Source organism: Thermobia domestica, chromosome 18, assembly GCF_964235325.1.
Source record: "Thermobia domestica chromosome 18, izTheDome1.hap1.1, whole genome shotgun sequence".
NCBI classification, from domain to species: Eukaryota; Metazoa; Arthropoda; class Insecta; order Zygentoma; family Lepismatidae; genus Thermobia; species Thermobia domestica.
This window is the reverse complement of record NC_137471.1, coordinates 162,416,891-162,431,734: the sequence shown is the minus strand read 5'-3', so window position 1 is coordinate 162,431,734 and position 14,844 is coordinate 162,416,891. Positions and strand designations below refer to the sequence as shown.

General features: G+C 36.5%; 1 long non-coding RNA gene across 2 annotated transcripts; it reads left to right on the top strand.

Annotated features, from left to right (window-relative positions):
• The first annotated feature begins 3,329 nt into the window (after nt 1-3,329).
• On the top strand, nt 3,330-10,206 carry LOC145675509 (uncharacterized). Of its 2 annotated transcripts, none has more exons than XR_014129138.1 (3): nt 3,330-3,434; nt 8,329-8,436; nt 10,025-10,206. It is a non-coding gene; the product is annotated as an uncharacterized LOC145675509 (long non-coding RNA). The 2 variants fall into 2 exon arrangements; XR_014129139.1 differs by lacking the exon at nt 3,330-3,434 and adding an exon at nt 3,459-3,603.
• Nucleotides 10,207-14,844: the final 4,638 nt, after the last annotated feature.

Here is a 14,844-nt window from a genome sequence, read left to right as displayed (position 1 = left end):
GGCAAAGGCAAGACACTCGTTGAGACTACAGATGATGATTCTACAATTTCACACAAATTTATTACACATTGAATGTTTTACAGTGTTGTTTAAATGTAGTCCGTGCCTAGTAAAATTATCCCTTTTCATGAAGTAAGAAGTTACCGTCTAAGTTATGTCTATGTGGAATACCTGCTACAATTACGTTAGTGTCATTTAAAATATTTAGACACTTGTACAGATTTACCACACCTTCGTTACCCTTGCCACGTGCAGCATCGTTCCTCCCCAATGATTATTAGTATGTCTTTCATACTCATATTCTTGCATAGTGAACCACAGTCTCTCATTGTTTCACTCATGGCGGCACCCGGCTTCGTGATACATGACACTTCAAAACTGTTGCTTAATATGTCTTTAACAGAACCGCTGTGTTTCTGGCGTGTCTGTCCCCTAGAATTAACATCTTCTTATTTCCACTTGGTTTGTTATTCTTCTGTCTAGGGTAGCGTTTTTCCTCATGCATTGTTTTCGTAGGTATGTTTACAGTTTCTTGTTTGCCTTGCCCACTTTTTATTTTTCGATTTTGATTTGTTGTCACTTTGATGTCCAGTTGCTAATACCGGATTTCCACGGGAATAGAGTATTTGGTTTTAGTTTGTTAGGGAGTTATGCTACTTCTGTGATCCGAGTGGGACAAAATTTTTTAGGAAACCCCTATATCCTCCGTTAATTCGAACTAAGATTTTAGTTAGGGTGCCTCAGAAAATTTAGGGTAGCATGAGTCCATTCTTATTCCCTTGACTACGTTTCTGCCTGTACAACAAAAATCCCTCCTCTTAATTAGAGCTGATGTTAACCGCCAACCTTATAGCCAAAATGAAGTTAGATGTTTTATTTTACGGTGGCGGTGGAAACTTTCTCTTTCCAATTCACCGTTTTCCAACTTGACTGTGCACATATTTTTATATTTTGTGCAAAGATACCGTTGATGTCCCAAGTAACCCAGTCTTCCGTTGTAATTGTTTTGGGATATGCTTGGATGTAACATTATAGATTGAGCTGTAGATAAGCTACTGAGGACGAAAAACCGGTGTGAGTCAGACAGGAGCTCGAGATGCTATGTGCGTGTATATACTTCTTAAATGGTTGTGCTGCGCATGGTGCTTGGTGGTTGCCACTGATTGAAGAACGAGAAAGCTTAGAACTGGGTTCAGTGTATGCTCTACCTCGTCGATTTCTCCGCTTCTCGATTATCTTGAAATGATGTGTAAAAAAAAAAAAAACTTTAAATGGTCAATGATCATATGCGATAAGAGAACCGAACTGAAGCAGTATCCACAACTATGAGATGAGAAGATAATGGTAAGAGTGAAAATTATCATAATAATGATCAAAAATTGTATTAGTTTTATACTTACGCAAGCTTCCACTGGTGAAACTGTCAATCTCTTGCAACCTGACGAATGTCAATGTGTTCGGATCCCCGTGCGTTCAGACGAGTGCAATAAACACAGCCTAGACTTGGCAACTATGCCTCACTAAAAGAGCTGTAGTACGCCAGCTGGAAAATTATACGCATGCACTATTATTTACCATGCAGCCAAAGTGGATAACAACTTATGAGAAGGTTAAAACTTTACCTTATGAGAAGGTGACTGTGCTCTATTAAAATTTCATAATTATATGGTACAAAACTAACATAAAATCGAAAAGAAAAATGAAAAATGGGCGGAAATTTGATCCTTAGCATTATGAAGGAAGTAAACATATATAACACACAACTTCATATAGATAGAATGATTCAATAAATAAATACAATACAATAAGGAAAAATGGAAAAGTGATAATGTGATATCGATGATGGAGAATGAGCCAGGTGCGAAACACAAGAGAACACATGGGTTTTGTTAATCAGACAAATAAATCTGTCTTCTGCGAATGGTCATCTCTATGTGATGAAAAGAACAGGGGAAGCCAAATTGAGTAGAAGGTGTTTACTGTGCAGGATATGATAGATGAAAAAGTGGAAGATGCTCATGAATAACATTATCAGATATAATTAAGAACGATGATTCTAACAGGGATAAAGTGCACTGATAGAGCGTAAAGAGTAGAGACAAGTAGTATGCTGATAGCCATGTGGAGTGGGTTGTAATGCAAGGTTTTGGATACTGTATGAAGTAAAGGGAGAAGGGGTTTGGAAACGCTCGTTGATATTGGTGAGAGGTAGTTTTTCGATATAGTACTGTAATGTGGAGATAGTTATGCTTTGGTATAGCTCCAGGGCGGAGCTAGCTAGGTAATCAGACACGGAAAGCTATGTGGAAAAGTAATTGTTTGATTTTCAAAAGCTTTTGATAGAATTTAGGTGACGCGGTTACCCACACTGTGAATCCGTATGTTAAAGCGTCTTTCCTAGTAAGATAGTGAAATCGGCAATTGATCGAAATTGGGTTGTTAATGACCCAAAGAGTGACAGTTGACCTAAAACTACCTGAAAAAATTTTTGACCCCCCACCCTCGCCCCTTTCCGAATTATCGTGTCATACATGCTCAATATTGAATATCTTTAAATTTTGGACGGGGTGATCGGAAAATTTTGAAAGTTTTACAGATTGTAGACGCTATTTTGATATAGATGAACATTTTTTCTCAAAACCATCAATGCGTATTTTCTTTCTTTCTTTCTTTCTTTATTTATTTATTTATTTATTTATTTTTGCGTGTTGAAAATTTCAAAAAATTGTAGAAAAAAATTAGGAGGACACATCGTTGATTTCTCGATTAAAACTTTATTATACCCTTAGGTACAACATATATTTTTTCGGGGCCTGATAGTGATGGCAACATTGTCAAAAATAAGAAAAAATGAAAACAATCGGGCTTTTCGTGGTTTTTCCACCATTTTATTGCACTCAAGGAGAGGGCCTATTCAAACGCTCATCGAAGGAAGAAGATTAAAGCGTTTATTTTATTAAGTTTTCCAACTAATTTTAGAAAAAAGACACTACCCTAATAGCACAAGTAGTCCACGGGACCTCCCATTATGATCCCGTACGACCCACAACGATCCTTAAAAATCCAGGATATAAATAGGTAATCCCAGGGAAGTCCCGCTTGGGACAGGCATGGGTCTATATGCATGGGAATCCCACGGTTGTCCCGCAGGATGGCCACTAGCAACGGGAAATAGAAATTCACAAAATTATACGTATTTCTCTCATAATAAGAGAATATGTTTAAAAATCTGCAGAAAAGAAAATATAAACCATAAAATTTCGCCTGGTTCTCAGTGCTGTGGTGCGCGTTCGGAACCGTCATTTGTTTGTGAAATTGCATTGTGGTTTGTGGTATTGGAGGGAATACGTGAGGTTCAGCGGTGACGCAGTAGTAGATGTTAGTGAAATATTTTGTGTTCCAACAGATTTTAGTCTGCAGCATAATTGATTTCGGTAACTGTGTGAAATGAAAATTTTAGTGATTTAAAGAAAGGGTTGTTGTTATTCTAGTTGTAAAAAAAATGATGAAATGGTGATCGTACAGCCGTAGTACTCAATGTTTAAAGTTCAACAGAGCAGGAATGCTATGAACAATGGATTAATATGGGCAGATTTACAATAGGTCGGAATCTTTTAAAATATTTTTCACTTTTTATGTTTCAAATGATTATCTAAAACCTTCTTACTCTTATTTGACACTGTTATTTCATGCTGAGATTATGGCGTATAGTTTAGAATAAACACGCAAACTGATTTACCATAAAACCTGCATTGTACCTGATGTACCAAACTGATAAGCAGCCATTCAGTGTCCAGCACCAGCCTCTGGGATTTTGTTAAGATATGTGTGGTAAAGCGAAGATGAGCAAATATTGTCTAGTTATTTTTTACTAGATTTGGGGCACTAGTGTTACAAAACGCTCCTCAAAACTTATAGCTGATCGACTGAAGGGGCTTAGAAGCCCCGCAGGGCTAGTTGTTTTCTACCTTTGAAGTGACACATGATTTGCACTGCAACCATTGTTTCTATCCATTTCCCAAATCTTCAGATACGACACTTACCATCTCTTCCTAACTTGTATTCAGCCGCCTTTTGCCTTAGCAAATAGTTCCACCATAACATATACTTTCCTATGTTACTTAGGCCTACTCCCACATATGGTTTATGAAATTGAATGAAATGAAATATTTAGTTTAACGTCTCACGCTTGTGCACCGAGGGTATGGGAAACAGTGATAATGAAAAATGAATGAAATGGTGGAATGAAGAAAGTGGGAGGAAACGGGAGAACCCGAGAAAACCCACGCACACGGTGTTTGTCCACCACAGAGTTCACTTGGCGCGAGCTGGGATCGAACCTGGGACCCCAAGCACCAGAGATGAACGCTCTACCTCTTAGCCACCGCGGCCCCATATGGTTTATGAGTTTAAACAATTATATTACCGTTTCACTATTCTACTAGTAATATTTTTCGACCTATAAATTTTTCTTTTGTTAGAGCCGTCTGCTAAAGTTAACCCGGCAAGGTGTTAGTTAGCGAAATTGATGAACATGGATTATTTTCAATTAAAACTGCTTTCATCGTATGTTTTGTGTTCCTTTTCTGTTGTGAAGTGACTTAAGCAAACACAACAGTGTTGCACTTAAAAGCAGCGCAGCAGAATCTGCCTTTTTACAAATTTTAACCGGACGTATCTCATGCAAATTTCATCATAGTGTTGAAATTTGCAAAGACGATGCAGTGAAACCGTTTATAGGGTACTGTGGAGGCTTTTTTTTTACGTAGCTTGAGTTACATCTCTAAACTATATTAATGTTTATATTAAAAGTGGTTTATTTACTTTACGTAATGCAGGTCTACCTGAGCGAGCGAACGGGCTTAGAAGCCCCCCGAACATATTTGCGAATTACAACTACAAATAATAGCCGAACCCCTTCAAAACGCAACGGAGGTTGAAAGGTTAGAATTTCCAAATATCGAGACTGTGAAGCGTGATTCGGGTTATCAGGCACCAGTGACGAAAGATTTTATGCGAAGAACTAAAGTCTTAATGAAATTCAATTTGGGGGTTGATTTTTGTTTCTCCTCCAGTTTTTTACGGTAGTGATTTTGATTTAAAAAAAAGCAGGGTTGGCTGGTTTAAACCAAGGTTTAAGCCAGCTGTTTTTTTTTTAAACCAACTGGTTTAAACCAAAAAAACTAAAATGTTCGTAAAAGTGTAAGTGTTTGTAAAATCTTGATGAACACACATTTGTGGGTTATCACGTTTCATTCCCATATATTATTCGTATTATATTCAGACCTAAATTCCCCATTCATTACTCAAAAAGATTATACTATAAAAGCAACTCTTTTTATGTAAGTTTATAAATGTTTGTTTTCTGATTTTTTTTGTAGTTATTATTGTTATGTAATTGCAATCAAAGAAACATTCTAAATATTGTTTTGTTTCAATGTTTACTATTAATAAAATACATCGAAATTCCGTACTTTGTGTGTGGGGGGGGAAGGGTCATACAGACCCCACGAGAGGCATTTAGTGAAATGAGAAGTATCTTCGATATCTATTTATGTATAAATGAGTCTGAGCAAAGGTGGACCCAAATAATTCGTATCTTTGTGATATGCAAATTAAGTCGTTGTATTTCTTTAATTTGGACCAATATAAGTCGTTGTTAACTAACTTGAATTAAATTAGTTCTTCTGTACTCCGTAGTACTTTGAAATTGTCCATATGTAATTCAGTATAATGGTTTCACTTGTGCAACTATTTATCTTTTTGTCCTTCTGAAATGACTCTTGAGAGCTATATTAAGAAGCATGTAAAGATCAGTACAACGTATTTTTTATCAGGATTCCTTCGTGAGCGAGTCGGCAGACGTATCGCATTTGTGGCCAATTAGTTCTGGTTTCGAGTTCAAATGGAGGACAATTTCTATCGAATGTAACTCGAGAAGCAGTTTTTATTCCGCTTTAAGCTTATGTGACCCCTTCCAGCATAACCCGGCTGTTGCATAATAACATCAAGGCGAAACAAACTTATTTTTGTCCATATATGATATGGATATATAGAGCAAATTATTTAAACCAAATAAACCTGGTTTAAACCAAAAAACCTGTTTTTTTTTTGTTTTTTTCAATAAAAAACATGGTTTTTGCCAACCCTGAAAAAAATTGACTTAGTTGCGTTACGAAATATAGCTGAGCGAGCGAAAGGGGTGAGAAACCCCGCAGTTTTTTTTTCTTTCTTTCATTAGCACAATGGTTCACTGAGGTGCAGTACCAGTTCCGGAGTCATGGATCGAGTTGGGGGAAATACTAAATGCCATCCGAGTTAGGCAACTGCACTCTTCACGCACTTTATTGTATTTTATTCGCAAAATACACAAACCTATTTTAATGCTAATATATTAAAATATACTAGTTTAGATTTTTTTATGACAACGATTTATAATATAAGAAAATATAAAAGTATTGCAGTAACTCAAATTGTAAAAGCTGAGCGAGGGTTGTATTCTGAAAAGAGGAGGAAAAGAGAAAAACAATATCTGTGAAGGGTAATATTGGATGGAACAGGTTACCTTATTCTTAATCTGCACGGTGTGATTTACGTAAAAGTGGTAATTCGCAAATATAATCGAAAAATATGGATGACTATCCCAGTCATGTGTTTCTTTTATTTATATATTTAGTCAGCTTAGACAAAAGGTCTAGTGAGCTTTTGTCCTACACCCGCCAGTGAGTGATGGAAGGCGGTGTTGGATGTAAAAGTAATGGAAAGCTACAACGTATTGTGCTTACTGCTCATAAATTCTTGTTATTGCCAGGGTTGGCAGAAACCATGTTTTGTCGAAAGAAAAGAATTTGATTAAACCATATTGTTTTCACATTGTTACTTTTTGTTCAAATTGTTTTCTTTATTTATTTAGGTTACATATAACTAAGTTTGTGTAGCCTTAACATCCTTATGCAACAGGAGGTTGATGAGCCCTTTCACAACATAAAAGCTGTTCCCAAAGTAGACATCAATAAAAATGACGTAATAAAGTTGCCATGCGCTTAAAATACAAATTTTCGTAAAAAGCACCTTGTTCGGTTTGGTGCAATCAGTACATTAGCATAATTACAATCTGATTTTTTACTAGGGAACAACAGAATTTGGGCTTCGCCCACTTCACTTTATTCTAATACGGATAGTATTCTGTGAATCGGGATTGTCCAATTTCAGTACAGAGCTGGGCGGTATATATATATTTTACATCGAAAAGCTCCCGCTTTAATCGTGCCGGTGTGATTTTTCATAAGCAGATATTTTGCATATTAATTTTCCTAGGGTTATGCCCTAGGCTAAAGGAGACTAATGATAATAATAAGTGAAATGGTGAAATGAAAGAAATGTAAGGAAATGGGAAAACCCCGAGGAAATCAACACACATGGTGTTAAAATTTATTTTATTGTCACTGTATAATAGCCAGTTCGCTAAAAAGCGACGTTTATTTCTTAAAAAAGGCTGGAACTTTAAAATTAAAACTGGAAAGTCCAATTGATAAGATGTGGATGTAGCCAATAAGGTTTCGTAACTTCTAGTTCTGAAACGTAGTCGGCTATGATCCTGCCAAGTTCGGTCACCAAATACCTGGGACTAGTTCTGTTAAAAAAAAAAAAAAAAAGGGTCGCTCACCTCAATAATCTGTACAGTGATTTCACTTGTGCACTTGTCTTTCTAAAATAACTTAAAATATTCACAAGTACGCAAGATCAATATAACACATTTCTTTCAGGTCTCCTCTGTACATGAGTCTACAGAGGGTCGAGCTAGGTCTTGGGTTCGGTGCCAGGCGGAGGACAGTTTTTCATGGGTGCAAACTGTGTAAGTGATTTCATCCCACTTTAAGCTTTAGGTTCCATCCTTCATAAAGTCTCCGCTGTTACATAAAGATGTTAAAGACAATCTGGGCTTGGAGTGTAGGGTCTCTCAGTAGCATGGCTATATGAGACGTGCAACTACAGCTTAACGTGGAATCTGAGTCACATGAGCACCCATCACGAATTCGAGTCTCCCGCATCAAAGGCGCGTACGCTAACCATACAGCCATGAGGGAGCTTGCTAAGGTCAAACGAAATTAGTTCTATTCACATGTAATCTAAATAATTAAAGCAAATCAATTTAAACCAAAAAGCCTGGTTTAAACACTAACAAAAAAGGTCTGGTTTTAAACTCAAAGCTGTTTCTGTTTTCAACACATATCTGTGTTATATGTGTTATATATATAACTCTGTTATAACACATATCTATTGCAGAAATTTGCCAGTTTTTCTCATTCAGAAATATTATATTTCCAGAGACAGTGAGGCAACACGCGTCCAGCAAATTTGCTACAGATGCTGAGATCAAAAGACCAGTTCAAAGCTGGCTTCGTCACGCAACGGGAAGAATGAAAAGAGAGAAACGTAAGTAACATATTGACACTTTTAGGTTTGTAAATTGCTTGCTCTTGCTTAGTCGATGTGGTGAACGGAAGCTTCAAGCAATCAATTATAATACATAAAATTATTCTGTATTATAATGAAATGTATTGTTGATGTCGCACCAAAGACACCATTGTGCGACCCTACTTAATAGTTAAGAAAAGTCGTTGTAAAATTAATAATACACTCTCTTTGCATGTGTAACGCACCCGCGATAAGCATGGAAACCCATTTACGAAGTGGGATGTGTCTACTAAATACGTTTTATGACTTTTAACGCGCGCCTGCTTGCAAAGCGACTGCTTGGGGGCGATCGTCCTTCGGGATTCTACAGGGTGTTTACTGGAGTTGACTTCTTGACTTACAAATTTTCAAAATACTACCCTGGATAAAAAAAGGCATACTATAATACTCAAGAAGCTGTAAAATGTGTTGATAAAGCTAGTTCTTCAATATTCTGATGGAAAGAATGCATAGAAACTAGTGGGTTAAAAAAAAGGAAACACTATTGATTTTCTTTCTCGAATTACCAAGTTCTTTCAATGTTTGACCAATTAATTTTATCATCACCTACACCCAGATAATGGGACTGCCATCTTGAAGGGTCCCAAAGGAAATCTTTATATTTCTCCAGTATTAGGCAATAATTTCCAGTACATTTCAATATTTCCAGTAAGAAAATCAAATACCAGTAGATTACCAGTATTTCAAGTACCAGTAGACACCCTGTTCTACACCACAGTTGATTCACATTATCTGCATTGTGTGTGTGTGTCCAGCGGAAATCTTGTTCTTTTTTGTACGGTTCGGGTAATTTTTGGTCATCCCATTGCAAATACTTGTATCAATATTGTATTTTGTTTATTACTTAGTTGCTCCTTTCTAACTTCTATCTCAAGGTTTGTAACAAAGTAATGCTAGTAATTTGGGTTCATATGTTCCGTTTTCCACTTTTTACATGACATCTGATACCAAAGAAAGTAAATGAATTCAATGGATATAGTTTCTTTTTTCTTTCATTGAAACAATTTTTTACTTACGTCAAGGGATAGTAATGTTCAACAATGAATAAAAGAGACAAACGTCATTATCCAAAGCTCGAACTGGATTGTGTGTGTGCCTCGATTGGCCTGGACAGTTAGCTATGTTGCTTGTCTTTGCCTTTTGGCTTGATTACTGATGTAAAGGCTAACTTTATATATTCATCGCTATGCGAACTAAATCCAAACTTGGTGTGCTTTCTCTGCTTTTTAAAGTTCGTTGTTGGTTTATAATTAATACTTAGTATTATATTCACTTCTTGTCAGAAGCGCGACTGATTCGCAGCATCACATGTACTTACATATTTCTAGCGAAAAGATTTTTCAATTCAAGCAAAACAGGTCTCATTGTCTTATGACTGGATCATAATAATAAAGCGAGTAATTGCAACAAGTGTCATCTCCCTACTACTTTCAATACATCCATACGTATTTAACGTAATTATTAGATTTTTCTGTGGCTAATTTTTTATGAATATTTGCACTTACTTCGTCTTTTAACTCTTTTTTTTTTCTTTTCCATTTTGTAGGGAAAGGGGATGAACAAAGCGCGATGTTGACAGGCAAATGAACACACATAAAGTGCGATGTGACTGAAGCCGGGATGAACATGCAAATGCTCACATTATAAAACCCTAGATGTATATTTTGAAAGGGTGAAAAAATCCCTTCATGTATGATAGCTTTTGAATAAAAGATTGTACGTGTGTAACCCATTTGTTTTATTAAGCATATCTTTCTTTGCTACACAGATGCTAGATAACTACGATCCAAACGTGACCTTCGGTTATTAATGATTAATTAGGTTCATGTTTCAGAAAACGCAGTTTTTTTTTCCTAGTTGAATCATGTTCCATTCTTATTTTCTTTCTATCCCTTGAGGAGAAATTTGCAGCTGAACAACACTAAGTTAGTTATTATTACAAGTAATGTGGAAAAATACTATATGCAGATAACTTATATATTGTAAATAGCTACATCTTCCCTCTTATTTCGCATAGTCCCATATATGACTATGTTGAATCGTACAGATCACTTTGTCACAAGGAAGACCTCTGAAGGATTTGATGATGATACAATGTGGCGTCAAGCATCCACTGGCTACATTTTGCAGTTTATCCCGCCAACAAGGAGATTGTCCAAAGGCACCAATTGATATATTTTCTCACGAAATTTAAATTTACCTAACCATAGCTAATATCATTGGAAACGTTACTGCGGTAATAGAGAGTGCAAGTCAACGAGTCAAACATTTGCTTTTGAAATGTTTAATTATAGCCAGTGGCGTATTTAGGGGGGTGGCTTCCGGGCTTAAGCCACCCCGAAATCTTACTTAGTATAGTAAAGTAAATGAAATATCTTGCAGAATTTTCACATTTCCAGGGAAAGCCCCTCCCGAAACAAAATCGTAAATACGCCACTGCCTATAGCCTATAAATATGTAGTGACGGGACTCACTGGGACTTTGAAGCGGAAGTTCATGTACAGGCCACCATGTGGTATTGCACGATAGCTCTATCGGTAATTACAGAGTGAAGCTATTGGTTATTTTTAGGCTCTGGCTTTTCAAAGGCGCCTCTCAAGTAGCTACACGTGAAATAACACATATTTCGTTTGATTTGCACTGTACATTGTGTTTGCAAATCTGAAACCAGAGCCTGAAAACAGTCAATAGATTCACATCGTCTTTTCTGGTGCAATGCTACACGGTTACACATGAGCTTCCGTTTGAAGTCCCGTAGGATTCTCATCAGGATTTCACGGATGTCTCAGGAGACCCACGGGATCGTCCCGGGATTATCCCATTCGCGTACGTGGTTCTGCCTGAGGGTATCCTCTGGTTTCCTACGGGATTCTTCCTGCATGACTCCCGCTAAAGTCCCACGGGTCGTTTCGTTTCCCGGGACAAACGCGGACATCTGGAATTCTCGTGACAGTCCCATGGATGTCGCAGGAGTCCTATGGGAGCGTCCCGGGATAGTCCCGTTTTCCCGGGCGGGAGGGCCATGGGACGTCCTAGGGAAGATTTTGTGCTATTAGGGAGTATCAATAGTACCCTGCAAAATCATTATCAAATTATATTCTTACAAGAAAACAGTTATAGATATGCGAGAATCATTTTGGACATGAGTGAACATAGGGATATAAATAAAATATATTTTATTATAGTTCGGTATGCGCATGCGTATCTTTTCGCACATAAATTAACAAATGAACGTAAGTTTATCTAAAAAGTCGAAGTTTGCGTCGAGCACTTCCGGTTCGAATTTTAAAATTCTATTTTACGGTTGGTAAGACCTAGTTACTCGCTTCTCGAAAAAAAATTGTATTGCTTCTGTGTGCAACTGTTTTGTCGCAAAAAATTCGAGAAACCGTCAAATTTTCAAAAATCACCTTTCTCGAAATCACCATAATTTAAAATCCTGAAATGTTGTCAAATTGTTGAACTTTACATGAATAATAAACACACCAAATAGCATTGTCGACCAATGCTTCATGAATGAACTACAGCCTCTTGAAGTTACCAAAGTTTCATTAACTTCAACATCAGCGTTGGGAACACTGAGAACAATGAAAGTGCAACAATTTGATGATGTTTGTGGTTCACATTTATTAAATAAAGAAAAAAAGTTTTTCCTGGCTCCTTTTTATTATTTTGATCAAAAAGGCTCTCTGAAATAATATGATGAGCCTCTCCCTACTCCTCCTCCGTTTTCTTAAACCGATGGAACCTGAGGTGTAAATTACGATTACGAAACAAATTTTAAACTTACTTAAAATGGTTTTCGGAAACAAAGTTTCACTGATTTTTTCCACTCTGAAGTAATTATTTCCTTGCTTAGTGTCTTCTTCCCTAATGGCATGTGACCATGGCAAATGCTCCAATACGTGTTGTCGATAGTCTCAAAGCACTTAAATTCTCTTCTATTATTCTCTTCTGGAAACCTGTACCCTGTTGAAGGTCCATTTGGAAACAAAGAAAAACAAATGAAATGAAATCTTGGGAGTTTTACGTCCCACGTTTATGCCGGTTAGGCTAAAGGAGACAGTGATTATGAGAAATGAGTGAAATGGTGGAATGCAGAAGGTGGGAGGAAACGGGAGAACCCCGAAAAACTCACCAGCACGGTGTTTATCCACCACAAAGTCCACACGACGCGAGCTGGGATCGAACCAAGGACCCCAAGCATCGGTGGTGAACGCTCTACCACTGAGCCACCGGGCCTCCTGGAAACACAAAGAACACTGTAATTTCATGTAATATTTGATTTATTGATAATATTCCTGCTATCCATCACTGGTTATCATATATGTATGTAACAAAAGTTCATTTTTGTAGATTTCTTAAATCTACACTTTGAATTGCAGAAGCTCGATTTTGGGGAAAGCATGAAGTTAGTTCATGGTGACCCGTTACTGCCATAAAAGGCAAAGATGACTTCGGTAAATACCAGTTACCGGTCGCACACTTTCCCACTTTTTTCTTTTTTAATTGTCGAATTCAGTTTTTGGCAACAAGACGACAGTAATACCCGGTGTTGGTACTTGCACTATACTCACGAATTTTTCTGCAGGTTTAATACTGTGAATCTGTTTTTCGTTTTCCCGTGTTGCCACATTCTTATCCCCCCTCTCCCCAATACGTCGCAGAGACCCTTACCACGGCCGGTTTCACTGAAAAGCTACTGCTTTATCGCACCTTTCTGCATCTTGGATATCTGAAAGCAATTTTTAAAGTGGAATGCAGCACCATCAGAAATCACTGAAACGGTTTATTAAATTGTAGACACTTATTTTCACGTATTCGAACCTTTTTCTATAACGTATATTTTCTCTTTTCTTTGAGTATTTTTCGAATCTTATTCATGGCTATGAGTACGAGCCGAATCGTGTGTTTTGTCATCGCTTATTACGGCAAAACTGTCAGTTGTTTCATAATAATATATACACTCCCGTAAACAAGGAGATTTGCTCGTTTTTCCAGTGATCACTCTGAACTTCCCTTTGCAGAATAACAGTCCAATTTAAGCGAAGTCCACATGCAGTAAAATAGAATTTGTATCTTGACATTTTACACGATGCTTTGCGGTAGCATTTTTATACACTTTCATTGTTTTCATTGTTGCCAACTGTGACTTCAAAGTTAACGAAACTTCGCTAACTTAAAAAGGCTGTAGTTCATTCAAGAAGCATTGGTCGAGAATACTATCTGGTGTGTTTATTATTCATGTACAGTTGAACCATCTGAGAAAATGTAAGAATTTTAAATTATGATGTTTTCGAGAAAATGACAACTTTTGAAAATTTGACGATTTCTCGAATTTTTTGCGATAAAATGGTAGCACACAGAAGCGATACTTTTTTTTTTTTTTGTTAAAGCGGGTAACTATGTCTTACCAACCGTGAAAACGGAATTTAAAATTCGAACCGGAAGTGCTCGGAAAAATGCATAAACTTTGACTTTTCACATAAACTTACGTTCATTTGTTAATTTATGTAGAAAAAGATACGCATGCGCAAACCAAACTATAATAAAATATAGTTTATTCATATCCCTATGTGCATACCACAACAAGAATTATAACTCTACATGTCTCCATTGCTGAATTATGAGGCTCCGAATTTAACAATTTTTCACGTTTTCTACAATTCATGAATTGTACTCCCAGTCCTTGATGGCCCATTACTTGGTGGGATTTTTTTCCGACAAAAAAAAAAAAAAAATACGGGTTCCTTAAAAACATATCTAGTTCCTATTAAAAGAAAAGGTTTGAACAATATCTGAGATGGTGATGGTGCAATTTTATTTTTTATTTATTTATTTATTTATTTATTTATTTATTTATTTATGCCTCAATTGAAATGGAAGGCACCAGATATCTAATTTAAGTTAAAAACAATGTACGTTTCTCATTAATTTTAAGTTACTATAAAGATGTGACTTACAATTTGTAAAATACTGTACATATTTTAATTTTTTGCATTTTCTTTTTCTATAATAGATTATTAAAACACATGGTACAAAACATAAGAAATGTTTATTAAGTACTGACCTGTTCCGAGATCAGAAAAAATGAATACGAGCTGGTTTTGGAATGAAAATGGTGTTCTTTATGCTATGTATTGGGTAGTTCAGGAAGTGAGTATTTATTGAATGTTTTATTATTATTATTCGATATGCCCATTAAACCATATAGTTGAGAATCTATTGTATTGATAGAAAGTTGAGACACTATAATATTAATAAATTTTCATAGAAATAGGCACTAACTATACATTTAAATAGGAAGAATGGGTCAAATAGAATTTACTGTAGGCAGCCAATGACACCCCAAAATAAACAAACTTC